General features: G+C 44.6%; 1 pseudogene; it reads left to right on the top strand.

The window, feature by feature from the left end:
- Window positions 1-12,717: 12,717 nt before the first annotated feature.
- On the top strand, window positions 12,718-12,836 carry LOC116668746 (annotated as a pseudogene).
- Window positions 12,837-13,394: the final 558 nt, after the last annotated feature.

The following is a 13,394-nucleotide window of genomic DNA, read 5'->3' as shown; positions in this document are numbered from 1 at the left end:
CTCCTTTTGCAACTAGTAAATCTTTTTCAACTTTTTTTTTGGGGGGGGGTAATTAGGTTTATTTATTTATTTATTCTTTTTAATGGCAGTATGGGGGATTGAACCAAGGACCTTGAGCATGCTAAACATGCGCTCTACCACTGAGCTCTACCCTCCCTCCTGCAATTAATAAAGTAATTGTGGGGACATATTGCATTAGCCAGGGTTCCCCAGAGAAACAAAACCAATAGGATGTGTGTGTGTGTGTGCCTGCATGCGCATGTGCACATACATACACGCAGAGAGAGATTGATTTTAAGCAATTGGCTCACACAGCTGTAGAGGCTGTTGCGTCCACAATCTTCAGGACAGGCTAGCAGGCTGGAGGCAGAATCCCACATCCTCTGAGAATGTCAGTCTCTTTCTCCTACTTCCTTCTACTGATTGGATGAGGCCCACCCCCACTATGGAGGATAATCTGCTATACGCACAGTCTACTGATTTAAATGCTAATTTGGTCTAAAAAATACCTACACAGTGACACTTAGACTGGCGTTTCACTAAATATCTGGCCCAGCCAAGCTGACACATGGAATTAACTGTCACATGCCTCAAACTTTCATCCAGTGGCTTTAGCACCCTTATTAATGTTAGCTTTAACCTGGTCATTCAAGTGTTTTTTTTTTTTCTGAAGTCAGTTTATAATATTGTGTTAATTTCTGGTGTACCACATAGTGATTCAGTCATATGTATATATACATATATTCATTTTCACATTCTTTTTCATTATAGCTATTATAAGGTGTTGAATATAGTGCCCTGTGCTATACAGTAGGACCTTGCTGTTTATCTATTTTATATATAGTAGTTAGTATCTGCAAATCACGAACTCTCAATTTATCCCTCCACCCTCGTCTTTACCCCCTGGTAACCACATGTTTGTTTTCTCTCAGTGAGTCTGTTTCTGTTTTGTAAATAAGTTCACCTGTGTCATATTTTAAGATTCCACATGTAAGTGATATCATATGGTATCTTTCTTCCTCTTTCTGGCTTACTTCACTTAGTATGACAATCTCCAGGTCCATCCATGTTGCTGCAAATGGCATTATTTTGTTCTTTTTGATGGCTAAGTAGTATTCTATTATATAAATACACCACAACTTCTTTATCCAGTCATCTGTTGATGGACATTTAGGTTGTTTTCATATCTTGGCTATTGTAAATAGTGCTGCTATGAACATTGCAGGTCATGTATTTTTTTGAATTAGAGTTACCTCTGGATATATGCCTAGGAATGGGATTGCTGGATCATATGGTAAGTCTATTTTTAGTCTTTTGAAGAATCTCCATACTGTTTTCCATAATGGCTGCACCAAACTACATTCCCACCAGCAGTGTAGGAGGGTTCCCTTTTCTCCACAGCCTTTCCAGCATTTATTGTTTGTAGACTTTTTAATGATGGCCATTCTGACTGGTGTGAGGTGATACCTCATTGTAGTTTTGATTTGCATTTTTCCAATAGTTAGCGATACTGAGCATTTTTTTCATGTGAAAATGGCAATGTTCTAACTTTATCACTCCACCCTTTAAAAAAATTAGAAAATTGCAGATAAAGCTAAGTTTCCCAGAAGTGTGGTATATATCATCATTACTTTGATGTGCATAATTCCACATTGTTTCACTTTTTAAGTATTTAAATAATCTTCTTCACTTGGAACTGATTCGAAATACATTGTGACATATGGAGCCAACTTAATTTTTTCCCAGATAACCACTCTATTTTCCTAACAACACTTCTTGAAAAGTCAATTTTTTTTTCCCAATGATTTTCTATGACACCTTTATCAAATTCTGAATTTCCATATATTTGGGTCTGTCTTGAACTCTATATTCTATTCCATTTGTTTCTCTTTTCATGACCCAGATTCCCTGTTTTAATTATAGAGACAGTTGTCTTTGGGTCTCTTGCATTTTTTCACATCTTTTGAGCCAAAGATGCCTTTGTTCTGGGCTGTCTTCCAAGGATATGTGTATACCACACAGCCTTGGAACTTAGAGGCAGTGTCTCCCAGAAGTAAAGGGCAGGCGTGGTCCTGCCTGTTATAAAAGATGTGGGCTTCCTGAGTGCGGGGTTTCTCCCCCTTGATGCCACCCACCTGGCCCTCTTCAAGTCACCTGTGGGAAACTAGGGCTTGGGGAAGTCACACAGGAAAATGCTGATGATGCTGATGCTTTGGACTTACTGGGAGTCTCATGTCTTCTCGCCGGCCTCATGGAACAGTGGGGGGGGGGTAGCTTGTTGGCTTACATGAAGGGTAAGATCTCCAGCTCTTCCCAGTTCCTGACTTTATCTTGTAGGGTAGTGCCTCCTCAGTGTTCTTCTTGTTTAGGGTTTTCCTGGGATTCTTGCATGTTTATTTGTTCATATCAACTTTACTATTAGTTAATCTAGTTCCCAGAGTTAATCAGACATAAACTTGTATTTTTGTAGGGAGTGTTAACTTCACAAAGCCATTTGGGGGAGAATCTATGACTTCATTGCTGAAGGCTTCTTTTTTCTCTCATGGTCAATCATGTAATCCAGGTTCTTATCAATTTACCCTTGAACTAAAGCTTTTCTTAAAATCAAATCTTGGATTTTGTTTTATACAAGAGGGGAGAAAATCCCTTTTAAATCCCAGGATGAAAAGCATCGTGGCCCAAACACGGCCCATCATTGAACAGAGCCTGGGCGCCACCTGTGAAATGGGTAACAGTAGAGCCCACCGCACAGGGCTGTCGTGAAGATGAAACAAATTCATACATTTGGGTCAGGCTCGGTGAGCACACACTAAATGGTAGTGTTTGTTATTTCTTTTTTGTAATAATGATCTGTCACCTCATTTGGTCAGAACAATCCCAGCTCTCACCAGTTTAATATGTGCAAATCTGTTAATCAGGAAGCTCAGGATAACTTTTACAGTATGGAAATGATTTCTTGGACACCTCTCCAACATGGCTACATTAATTTGCCTAATCTGGTTATGATCGTCTATAAATAAAATCCTCTCCCTCAAATGACTCTTTTAATTGAAAAACATTCTACATTTCTCAGGGAGGCCACCACTTCATCATTTCTACAATTGAATGAGAATGAAAGACTTTACTTATGCAGAAAGGGATAGTAATGGATGGTTTTGTTCTGTATCAGAACTATTATAATCCTGAGTCCTCTGTCCTTGGAAATGTTTGGTTCATAGATTACTGTTGACTTGAGCTGTTTTATAAAATACCTCTGTAAAAGCAGGCCCTTGAGGTAGTTCAGAATTAAATAGAAATTTTTTTTCATTTTCTGAACATGAATAATCCAGATAACTTCATTGTCCCCTAATAACCAATTAACACAAAATATGACAAACAATGCAAAACTTTATAAAAAGTTCAATTCTGAAATAAAAACAACAACAAAAAAACAACCCCACAACCGAAAGAGGACATAGCAGGCTTCCGAGTTTTTAACTGGAATTTGGTTTTTCCAAGGTATATTTTTCAATTCACATGATTTAATTTGGATAGTGAAAGTCCTGCTTTTTATGCTGTAATGAAGAGTCTGAATGATTTCCATGCTAATATGCTAGCATTTTGCTTTTTTTTAACGCCTAACTCTGAAATTCGAGAGGAGTCCTGAGTCGATAAGGAGAGGTCCCTGGGCACAGTAACCTTTTGCAGAGGCAGGAATAAAACTCAGGCAAAGCTCGTGTGGGCAGTTTGGAGCAGCCTCCTGGGATCTGAGGCATGACGTCCCAGCCCCAAGCCGTCCCCTTCCCCCCAAGACCCATTCCACCTGGGGAGACCAAGATGCTGGTTAACTTCAGCTGCTTAGGTATCCAGCCTAATAACAGTTTCTCTCAGAAGGTATTGGCTAAGTCATATTCCCCATTTTTCCCCAGGAATATTTTCCACAAGCCCCCTCCACAGTCCATTCTCCGCCCACCTCCACTCTGCTCTCTGCCCGGGAGGCTGTCTACGTGAACTGCACCACTGGGCTTCTTTGCTCTGGCATCGGGTTGGGTTCAGCCAGTGGGACGTGGGAGGAGAGGGCGGTCAGGGTATCTCTTCTCCCAGGATGCCTTGGGTTGGCTGCATTCCTCCATCAAGGACCACAGCCCTCTCCCACAGCTGAGTGCCTTCTCTGGTGCCAGTAACTGCTCCCTCCCTCTGTCCCCTAAGTGTCGCACCAGTAAGGTCTTTACTAGATCCAGGAGCCTGACCATGCCGCGCGGGTCCCACCAGCCTCACCCATGCTGTTGCTTATGGTTCCTACAGACTCTCCTCACTTCCATGCTTTGAGTGCACCATCTGTCCTGCTGGGGGCCTGGATGAGTTTCCCGTGGCTGCCATAACAAATTACCACAAACTGGGTGGCTTCAAAGAGCAGAACTTCATTCTCTTACAGGCCTGGAGTCTGAGAGTCCAAAATCAAGGTGCCTCTCTGAAGGCTCTGGAGAGACTGTTCTAGGCATTTCTCTTAGCTTCTAGTGTTGCCTGCGAGCAGGCCTGGGCATCCCTGGCTTGTAGCTGCATCCCTCCAGTCTCTACCTCCATCACCACATGGTCCTCTCCTCTCTGTGTCTCTCTGTCTTCTTTTCTTATAAGGACACCCACCATATTGGGGTGTCCTTATAAGACACTCATCTTAATTGGTATGACATCATCTTCATTGGATGACATCTGCAAAGACCCTATTTCCAAATAAGGTCATAATCATAGGAAACAGGGGTTAGGACTTCAGCATATCTTTTGCGGGACACAGTTCAGCCCACAACAGGCCCTGACCAAACAGTGCTCTAAGGAGTTTTTTCTTCTCCCTCCTGGCTCTCATTTCCTCAAATCCCTCCACTGGTCCTTCTTCCTCCCCTACCTTCTTCAAGTTCCTCTCCTGCTAGATTTCCCAATTATCTCAAACAAGGTCCCCCTGATAGCTCTTCTTTCAGTCTGTCCAGTCAGAAGAAGGCTACCCTGAGGACTTCTGGACAGAGATGAGAACTGAATATAAATACATCTACTCCCTCCTTACATTCATTAAATGACAGTAAAGATGGTGAAAAAATTTTTTTTAATGTATAAACTCACAAGAATTGGAGAGAAGACAATATTGACAATTTTGGAAGCTGAAAAGCAGAGAGATGGGTGGTAAGTAACTCAGCCTATTCAGAGCACTGGATCCAAAACCAGTGGTAAGGAAGCTATAAAATAACTCCAACTGCACACACACGTGTACACGCGCACACGCACACGCATCTTAGGAATGAGCAACATTAGCACCTTAGGAAGCAGGCGTGAGAGTGGGACAACCAGTGGAACTGAATCGGTAAGCACCCCCCTCTTCCTGCCCAGCAGGGTACATCTCCTGCCCAACCTCCCTGGTGGTTTAGTCTCTGGAGAGGGCAAAGCCAAGGGCCACGGGCTCAGGGACAGCTGGCACAAATGGGGATGGGGCTAAAAAAAGGTTCACACACTGAACGCTAAGTTCCTCCTTCCTCCACCCCATTCAGAGTTCAGGACAGTCTTGCTGTCACCCTCTGGTCTGGATTACTTAAAAAAAAATCTAAAAATGCCACCTTCTGGCTTTCTGCAATAAAACGGCTCATCCAGATTTCCCTGTGCGTGGAACTTCCAAGCAGCTTTTCAGACCCCTCCTCTTAAATATGAGCAGACAGCCAAGAATCATAAAACACTTGAGGAGAAGCAACTTGGAGGGAACGGAGACTCTGCAGGGGAAGAACACTTCAAAATCCCCATTGGCGTGGCCTAAACCTTAGAGAGAAGACAGTGTCATCAGGAAGCACAAGCTGGATGCTATTGAAAATAACAATTCAGATAATTAGAAAGACGGGATGAAAGCGGGCAGGAATGAAGAAAAATAAATGAGGGAATTTGGAAAATAAGTTGAAGGTTTCTCACGAGTAAAACAAAAAGAAAAACAGTGGGAGAGAGGATAAGAAAATTAGAGGCTGGTCAAGAAGCAGTAACATCTAGCTAATAGGAGCTCTAGTGGGAGCAGAGGAAATGGAGGGGAGAGAATTAAAATGCAATTCAGGAAAATGACCCAGAATCCAAGGACATGTGTTCCCAGATCAAAAGGGCCCACTGAGTGCCCAGCATAATGCATAAAAATGGACCCACACCAACGTAGGTCACCATGAAATTTCAAATCACTAGAAGCCAAGAGATGATTCTACAAGCTAGAGAAAAGAACTTTTTCATGCAAAAGATCAGTAAGCAGAATGGCTTGGGCTTTTCAATAGCAACATTGAAAGCAATAAAAATGATGGAGTGATGCTTTCAAAATCCCCAGGGAAAATGGCTTCCAACTGGAATTCTACAGCAGCTGAGTGTCAATCAGATGGGAGAGCAGAATAAAAACCTTTTCAGACATTCAAGACCCTAGAAAAAAATTTACCTCCCATGTTTCATTGCTCAGCAAGCTCCTATGGAAAAGTGACCCACCAAAAAAAAGGAATGTATCTAGAAAAGAAGATGACATGGGATACACAATACAGGAGGCAGAGTGGTGAAGGGAGCCCCCAAGACAGTTTTAAAGGGATCTTTCTGGCCTCCAGATTAGAGTCCCTCAGAAGGTTCCAGGAGAATCTTCTTTATGGTGATGAAATCAATGGAACATCTAGTGTATTTGATCAGAGTGAGAGGAGATTTGCTAAACCAAGGAAGATTTGGAGGTTGATTTAGTAAAAATACATAGAAAAGTAAACAAATTTAAAAGACAATGATTAACTCCTGGGAAACCAAACAAAAAAATAATCACAGCAACCATGTTGCTTATGTGAAAATCGCTCTTACCTGAGCATAACAATGTAACAGTGAATATTAGTCTAAGTCAAGTCACTATAAAAGTGTATTCGGAGGATGGGGACCCCCTCATCCTATGTAAGTGTGCATCTGCAGCTGGTGTGAGTGGCAGGGTGTGTGCAAAGAAGAGTTAAATTCTCATCATCTACAGTAGGAAGTTAGTATATAAAGTTGAAAACTGAGAAACCAACAAGTAGTCATATAAGCATGCTGTTTGGAGATGTACAATGAGATTATTTGAAACAGTTCAAAGCTGTGCCTCTAGGGAGTGCGAATTGGCCGGAGCAGGGAAAATGGTGGATTGCTCTTTTTCAAAACAAGTCTTGTAGAGATCTTTGCCTTTAAAAAGTGTAAAGACTTCGCACGTGCTGACTTGACTTTTCAAAGAAACTGTAACATATACTAAAGTGGTACAGAGTATTCAAGATTGGACAATCATTGTGATACAGCTGGGTGTGGGTAGATTTCAAGCACCCAGAGCTCTAGTGAGAAGCAGACTGGGTGCCTTACCTCCCTTTTGTGAAAATAAACTTGAGAGGCCAGGCGACCAGCCACTCTGCACCCAGTCTTGTCAAGCTATTGATTAAGAGAATGTGACCTGAAAGCCCACCGCCACCATTTACTGGAGAAGAACAAAGGGAGGGCTAGTGCAGCAAAGTTTCCTGTCTCTGCTGCCAAAACCACATCATTTAGGGTCTACCATTGCATGATTTTTTTCAATTGCAAAGAGTAGAAATTTCAAAGACCAGTCAGAAGACTTCACATGCACTTAATCACTACTAAACGCCACACCTAATTAATGTTTGATTTTTATCCAAGTGGATTTCAGCTTCGAGCCTGAAGATGTGAAATGTCAATTTCAGCATCTATGCTCTCTGGCTTCATAAGCCCGGGGGGATTTTGCTGCCCAGTGATTGGAGGAGAAGGGCTGGGAAGAAGGATGGTCCAGAACAGAGGCTGGCAGAGTTCAGCAGCAAATGGAGTGAATGTCTTTGCTGCACACCTGAAACTAAGACAACATTGTGAATCAACTCTACTTCAGCTAAAAAAAAAAACAGAGGGAATGTTCCAACTTGTTGGTAATCTTACCAGGGCAGAGATGGGGACCCCAACTCAGGCCATGAGAGAACCCCATCACACTTAATTTTGCAACAAAATGGGGTCCAAGCAGGGCATTTGTTTCTAATATTCGAAGTTTCTCTATGTGGATGTGCTGATATGTCAAAGCTTATGCAAGGCACATTGACCTTGGCTGGCGCACCTTCCTTGAGAAAATGATGTAAAAATGATACAGGACTGTGTCAGGATTCCAGACACTGCTGAGGATGTTCCTTAGGAGACTCCCAACACATCTTTCTTCAAGTCAAAGTCAACAGGTGTTTGCTCAATAAAATTAGCATTCTTATTTCCACCGATGCCTTCAGCAGGGCACATGCCAATATGAGCAGAACAAGAGAACGAAGGACCAGCAGGGAGGGAGAGGCTGTGAGAGGTGTTTTGCAGTTTATGGGGATGTGACCACCAGCCTCTCATCATGCTTGTTATAAACAACAGCCACAGGAAATCCAAACTTTGCCCTGGAGAAGTTTACATCTAAACACACCTGACAAATTTACGGAAACAGAGACATGCCCGGGTTTTAGCTGTATCACCCTACTTATTATGCCAGTCGTCACAGCTTCTAATGACTCATGATGCTTTAGAAATTGCATTTTCCCTGGTAAAGATTCATGTGGGAGACAGGAGTTCCAACTTAAAGTTCATAGTTTTAAATATCTGTCCTCAGTGACCCACGTCATGCTTCCGCGAACTTAACTAAATCCAATGTTGTTCCCAAAAGGCACAGATTATCACTAATCATCGTGTTTGCATCGTGTTCTGGCAGTTTTTACTGTGCTCTCACGTGATATCGAATGTTGCCATGTCAACGTTGGTTGCTAGTAACTGCTGGGAGCATTTAGAAAAAACCAGATGCCCAGGCTACAACCCCAGAGCTCTGGTTCCATGGGGTAGGAAGGCCCAGGCATTGATTAGAGCTCCTCAGATAATTCTAAGGAGAAGCCCGCGTTGAGAACCCTGTCTGACAGCTTCCCAGCACACACAGGGCAAAACCCAACATCTTGTTATGGCCTCCCAGGATCAGTCCGAGTCACCTCACTCATCCCTCGCTCACCACACTCCAGACACAAGAGCCTCAAACACACCAACCATATTTCCATCTTAGGCATCCACCCTTGTTGAGACCCCTTCCAGAATCTTCTTCCCCTGTCTTGCACCCTTACTCCATTCAGGTCTCATGCTCCAATGTCACCTCTTCAGAGAGGCCCTCCTTGGCCACTCCATCTCAGATACCAGCCTTTACCTCTTACTCTGTTTTTGCTTCATAGCGCTTAGCAACACCCAAGTCTATCTGGCTTATATCAATGCCTAGAAAACTGAGATGTATTGAACAAATAAGTGAGTTGATGAGGATCTATGTTAACCGGTGCAAAGGCTGGCTTGTAGGAAGTACTTGATTAGCATGTTCCTCTCCCAACTCACACAAAGCCCGTTGCTTCCACCTGCTGCCTGGTGCCATTCCGAGGAACAGCGACCCCTGCTGGAATCTGTACCTGAGTCCCAGAAAGAACAGAGGTCCACTAATGCCAGTCCCAAGAACAAAACTTCCAGAAATATAAATACACAGTATCTGGCAAGGACTCTTGGTACACATTTGTGAAAAATTCCTAAAAAGATATTTGTGACATTTACAAAAGCCTTTTGTTGGCAGGTTTCCCTGTTCCTAAGCATGTTCTCTTCTGCCATCTTGTGGCCGAGCAGGGGAACTTCCAGGCGGGTAGTTGGCAATGCCCTTGCTCAGTCAAAAGTGAAGTTCTGGGCTGGGCTTGTCCCAGAGACATTTGGCAAAACATCTGTGGGCATCTGACCCGGCCCCAGAGCTACCCAGCTTCTCAGGCTTCTGTTTCTTAGAGACGGAGGGCAACTGAGGTGACCACCTTGTCTGGTGGCTTCTACTGGGGGACAGCAGAGGGAAGGGCCCGAGGACTGCCTCCCCAGAGCCTAGCACTGCCTGGCCTTTGACCTACCATCCTGACACAGTCTCACATAAACCCATCCCAGCTAGGCCCCGATGATCTGGCCTGGGTGCTCAGTAAACACTTGTCAACCCCACAAAGTCAGGCTGATCTGTTTTGTCCTAGTATATTAAACCGCATTGAGCACAGTAATGCAGGAGCAGCGCGTGCTTACACTGAAGGAATGAACAGTCATTGCAAGTATTCATAAGCCCTTACTACACGCCGCGTGCTGTAGGAAGACCAAGCACCTCAGTGCGTTGTCTCATGAATGAGGCTGACCAACTCGTCCCAGTTTGCCCAGGACTGTCCCTGGAACTCCCTCAGTCCCTGACAAACAGGGACGGTTGGACCCTGTTTGTGTTAGTCAGCTGGGGCTGCCTTAACAAAATGCCACAGATGGGGTGGCTTAAACAACAGGAACTTATTCTCTCACAGTTCCGGAGGCTGAAGTCCAAGATCAAGATGCCATCAGGGTTGGTTTCTGGTGAGGCCTCTCTTCCTGGCTTGCAGCTGGCTGCCTGGGGGTCAGGGGTCGGTTGAGGAAGAAGGGGAGACTGGGGAGGGGGAGAGGGGAGGGAAACGGAGAGAGCTCTTACTTTTTCTAAAAGCACTCATTCCATCATGAGGGCCCCCTCCCTCCCCGGCTGCCTGTCGTAGGGCTTTAGTACTTATTGGACACACATGCGTTGTAACTTTTAGTAGTTGAGTGGGACATATTAAGGATTCTTTGCAGGTTTATAAACCAGACCAAGGATCCAGGTAAGACTTGTTGAATAGTTGTCTCAAAACTAAGATAAAATCCGGCTGAACAGCAGGGGGCAGCTGAGAGTGTCACCTCTGCCCAAAGGCACAGTTTAGGGAAGGGCTCTGGACACCTTTCTCAGCAATTGCAAAGCTGGGGAAACCTGAGTTTTGTGACAGCCGGCAGCCCCTCCCTCCCCCTTCCCTGTGGTGACTGGGGTCAGAGAACCTTTTGGAGCCACGGATGAAATGGAAACTGTTAAGGGAAACACTTTCTTGACCCAGCCCTTAGGACAGGACAGACCCCAGGCACAAAGGCCTGACTCCCACACCCGTGGAACGCCCTCAGGGCCCCACAGTGGCCCCCAGAACTTTCTTCCTTAAGAAGTGAAAGGCTGTCTGTTTGAAGGGCACCAGAACAGCAACCTAACAGATCCTGCTCCTGCTCCTTTGGAGCCTTTAAACACATCTATGGAGCCTCTGAGTCTCATTAGAACAAGCCAGACGTTACTTAAAATATAAACTCCGGAGGCTCTGAATGGCCAGAGGTTTGCAGGGCTCGGGAAAGGGGGACGAAAGCCAAGTGGTCAGGCTGCAGCGGCCGGAGGTGGGCTTTGTCCTCACCGACAAACCTCAGAGCCCCGGGAAGGCCCAGGCTCTCTCCTGTTTATTGCCTTTGATCAGGTTTGAGATGGCGGCGCCTGACACACAGGGCTTCTCCAGACAGCCTGCAAGGCCCCTGCCATCCCCAACAGACAAGCAAGAGGAAGGAGAATTCCTGGAGGCCTCCGGGAGCGGGAGGAGCAGAGAATTAGTGTGTAAGGGGGATGAAGTTTCAGTTCTGTAGGATGAAAAAAGTTCTGGCGCTGGATGCTGGTGATGGTTGCATAGCAACGTGGATGTTCTAAATACCCCTGAACTGTGTAGACTTAAAAATGGCTCAGTGGTAAACTGTGATGTGTATATTACCACAATTGAAAACAAAACAGGCTGCCCCTTCCCTGAGGCCCTTGCTGTGACTTGCTGTCCCCTCCAGCATGGCCCTGAACCACTCCTCCTTTGTGGTTCACATATACCATTGCCCTTCAAGCCAGCGGCCCCTCAAGGTGAGACACTGGCCCCTGCAGGGCGCACTTGGGAGCTCATCCCCGTGACCTGGGAGGAGCCACCGCCGGGACTCCCACGGGCCATGGAGGTGTGCAAAACTCAGAGCTGTGGGGGAGGGGGTCCCGTGTTTCCAGAATGTCACAAGGTCTTATAGGAGGCCCTGGCTCCCTCTAAGATGGTAACTGTGTTTTGGTTTTTCTGTTTAATCCTTTGAGAGCAGGATTTACCAGCATCTCCCCCTCATACTCGGCCCCTCTTGTCCACCTAGGCCAGCCCTGGTGTGTCTAACCCAGGTTTCAGGAGTACCATGTCTCTCTGAGGCCGTCCGGTGCCCCCTACGTCCTTGCCCCTATTACAGTGCCCCTGACATCACATGTTTGCACTTTACCATGTGAAAGGAGACAGGATAGCCTGGTGATTAAGAGACAGGTATTTCTCCCTGCTCAGACATGCTTGGGTTCAAATCCTGGCTCAGTTAACTGCTGGGTTTATGGCCTTGGGCAAGTTACTGAAGGTGGTTATTCCTCAGTTTTCTCATCTCTAAAATGGGGGTAATAAGACCTTCTTTACAAAACTAAATAAAATAAATCTCAGGATTGCACAAGCCATGGTTAAAAACAAACAAACAGAAACCTTCTTTAGTACTGTTATAAGGATTACATTGAGTTAATCCATACTGTGCATTAAACCTTGGCAGTGAGAGGCAGGTCTGTGTAGTGACTGCTAGCCTGGCCTCTGGAGCCAGACTGTGGATGTGACCTTGGGCAGATTACCTGGTTTCTCTGTGCCTGTTTTCTCTTCTGCAGAATGGGACTAATAACAGTAATCGACATTATAGTGCTGGTGCAAGGACTACATGCTTGTAAACACACACAGTACAGTACTTCCCATGCTGTCTGCACGTATTCGGCATCCAATAAACGTTAACTACTGTTATTTGTCATAAAAAAAAAAATGAAGCTGTGTCTACAGTGATACCATCCTGAACAGGCCTGATCTTATCTGATCTTGGAAGCTAAGCAGGGTCGGGCCTGGCTAGTACTTGGATGGGACACCACCTGGAAATACCAGGTGCTGTAGGCTTATCGTTGTTTTCCAAAAAAAAAAAAAATGAAGCTGCAAAAAAAATTCCAGAATATGTAACAAAATCTATGGCTAAAATGGTCAATAAAAATCAAACTGGAACATACATTTGATAATTTTTATAAAATCGACCACAAAATAAGTATCTTAGTACCTGGAAAGAAAAAAAGAATAGTCACAAAATGAAAAAAAAATTATGGAGAAATGTGGAAATGAAACAAAAATAGGTGGAGAAGAATTCATATGTACATTGTAAGTACTTTTCAAAATATTCTGTCTTTTAGGTACAAGCAATGAAATCCGGCTATTTCCAATGACAGCATTTTCATTCCAGGTGCTCTCTCCAACCCCACGTAGAGTCACACTTTAACACTCAGCCAGTGTCCAAGCCAGTGTATTAGTTTGGTTAAATCCTAATCAGCCTGGAACTTAGAGAAAGTTGTAAAGCAGAAAAAAATGGGGGCCAAGGAGAGGGCGGGAGACCAGAGGTTGTGGATCTGGCCTCACGTATCCCCTCCGCCACTCCTGCCTCATGACACCTGCCATTTTCCAAACTCT

Source organism: Camelus ferus, chromosome 14 (genome assembly GCF_009834535.1).
Source record: "Camelus ferus isolate YT-003-E chromosome 14, BCGSAC_Cfer_1.0, whole genome shotgun sequence".
NCBI lineage: Eukaryota > Metazoa > Chordata > Mammalia > Artiodactyla > Camelidae > Camelus > Camelus ferus.
The sequence above is the reverse complement of the archived record's forward strand: the minus strand, read 5'-3'. Positions and strand labels throughout refer to the sequence as shown.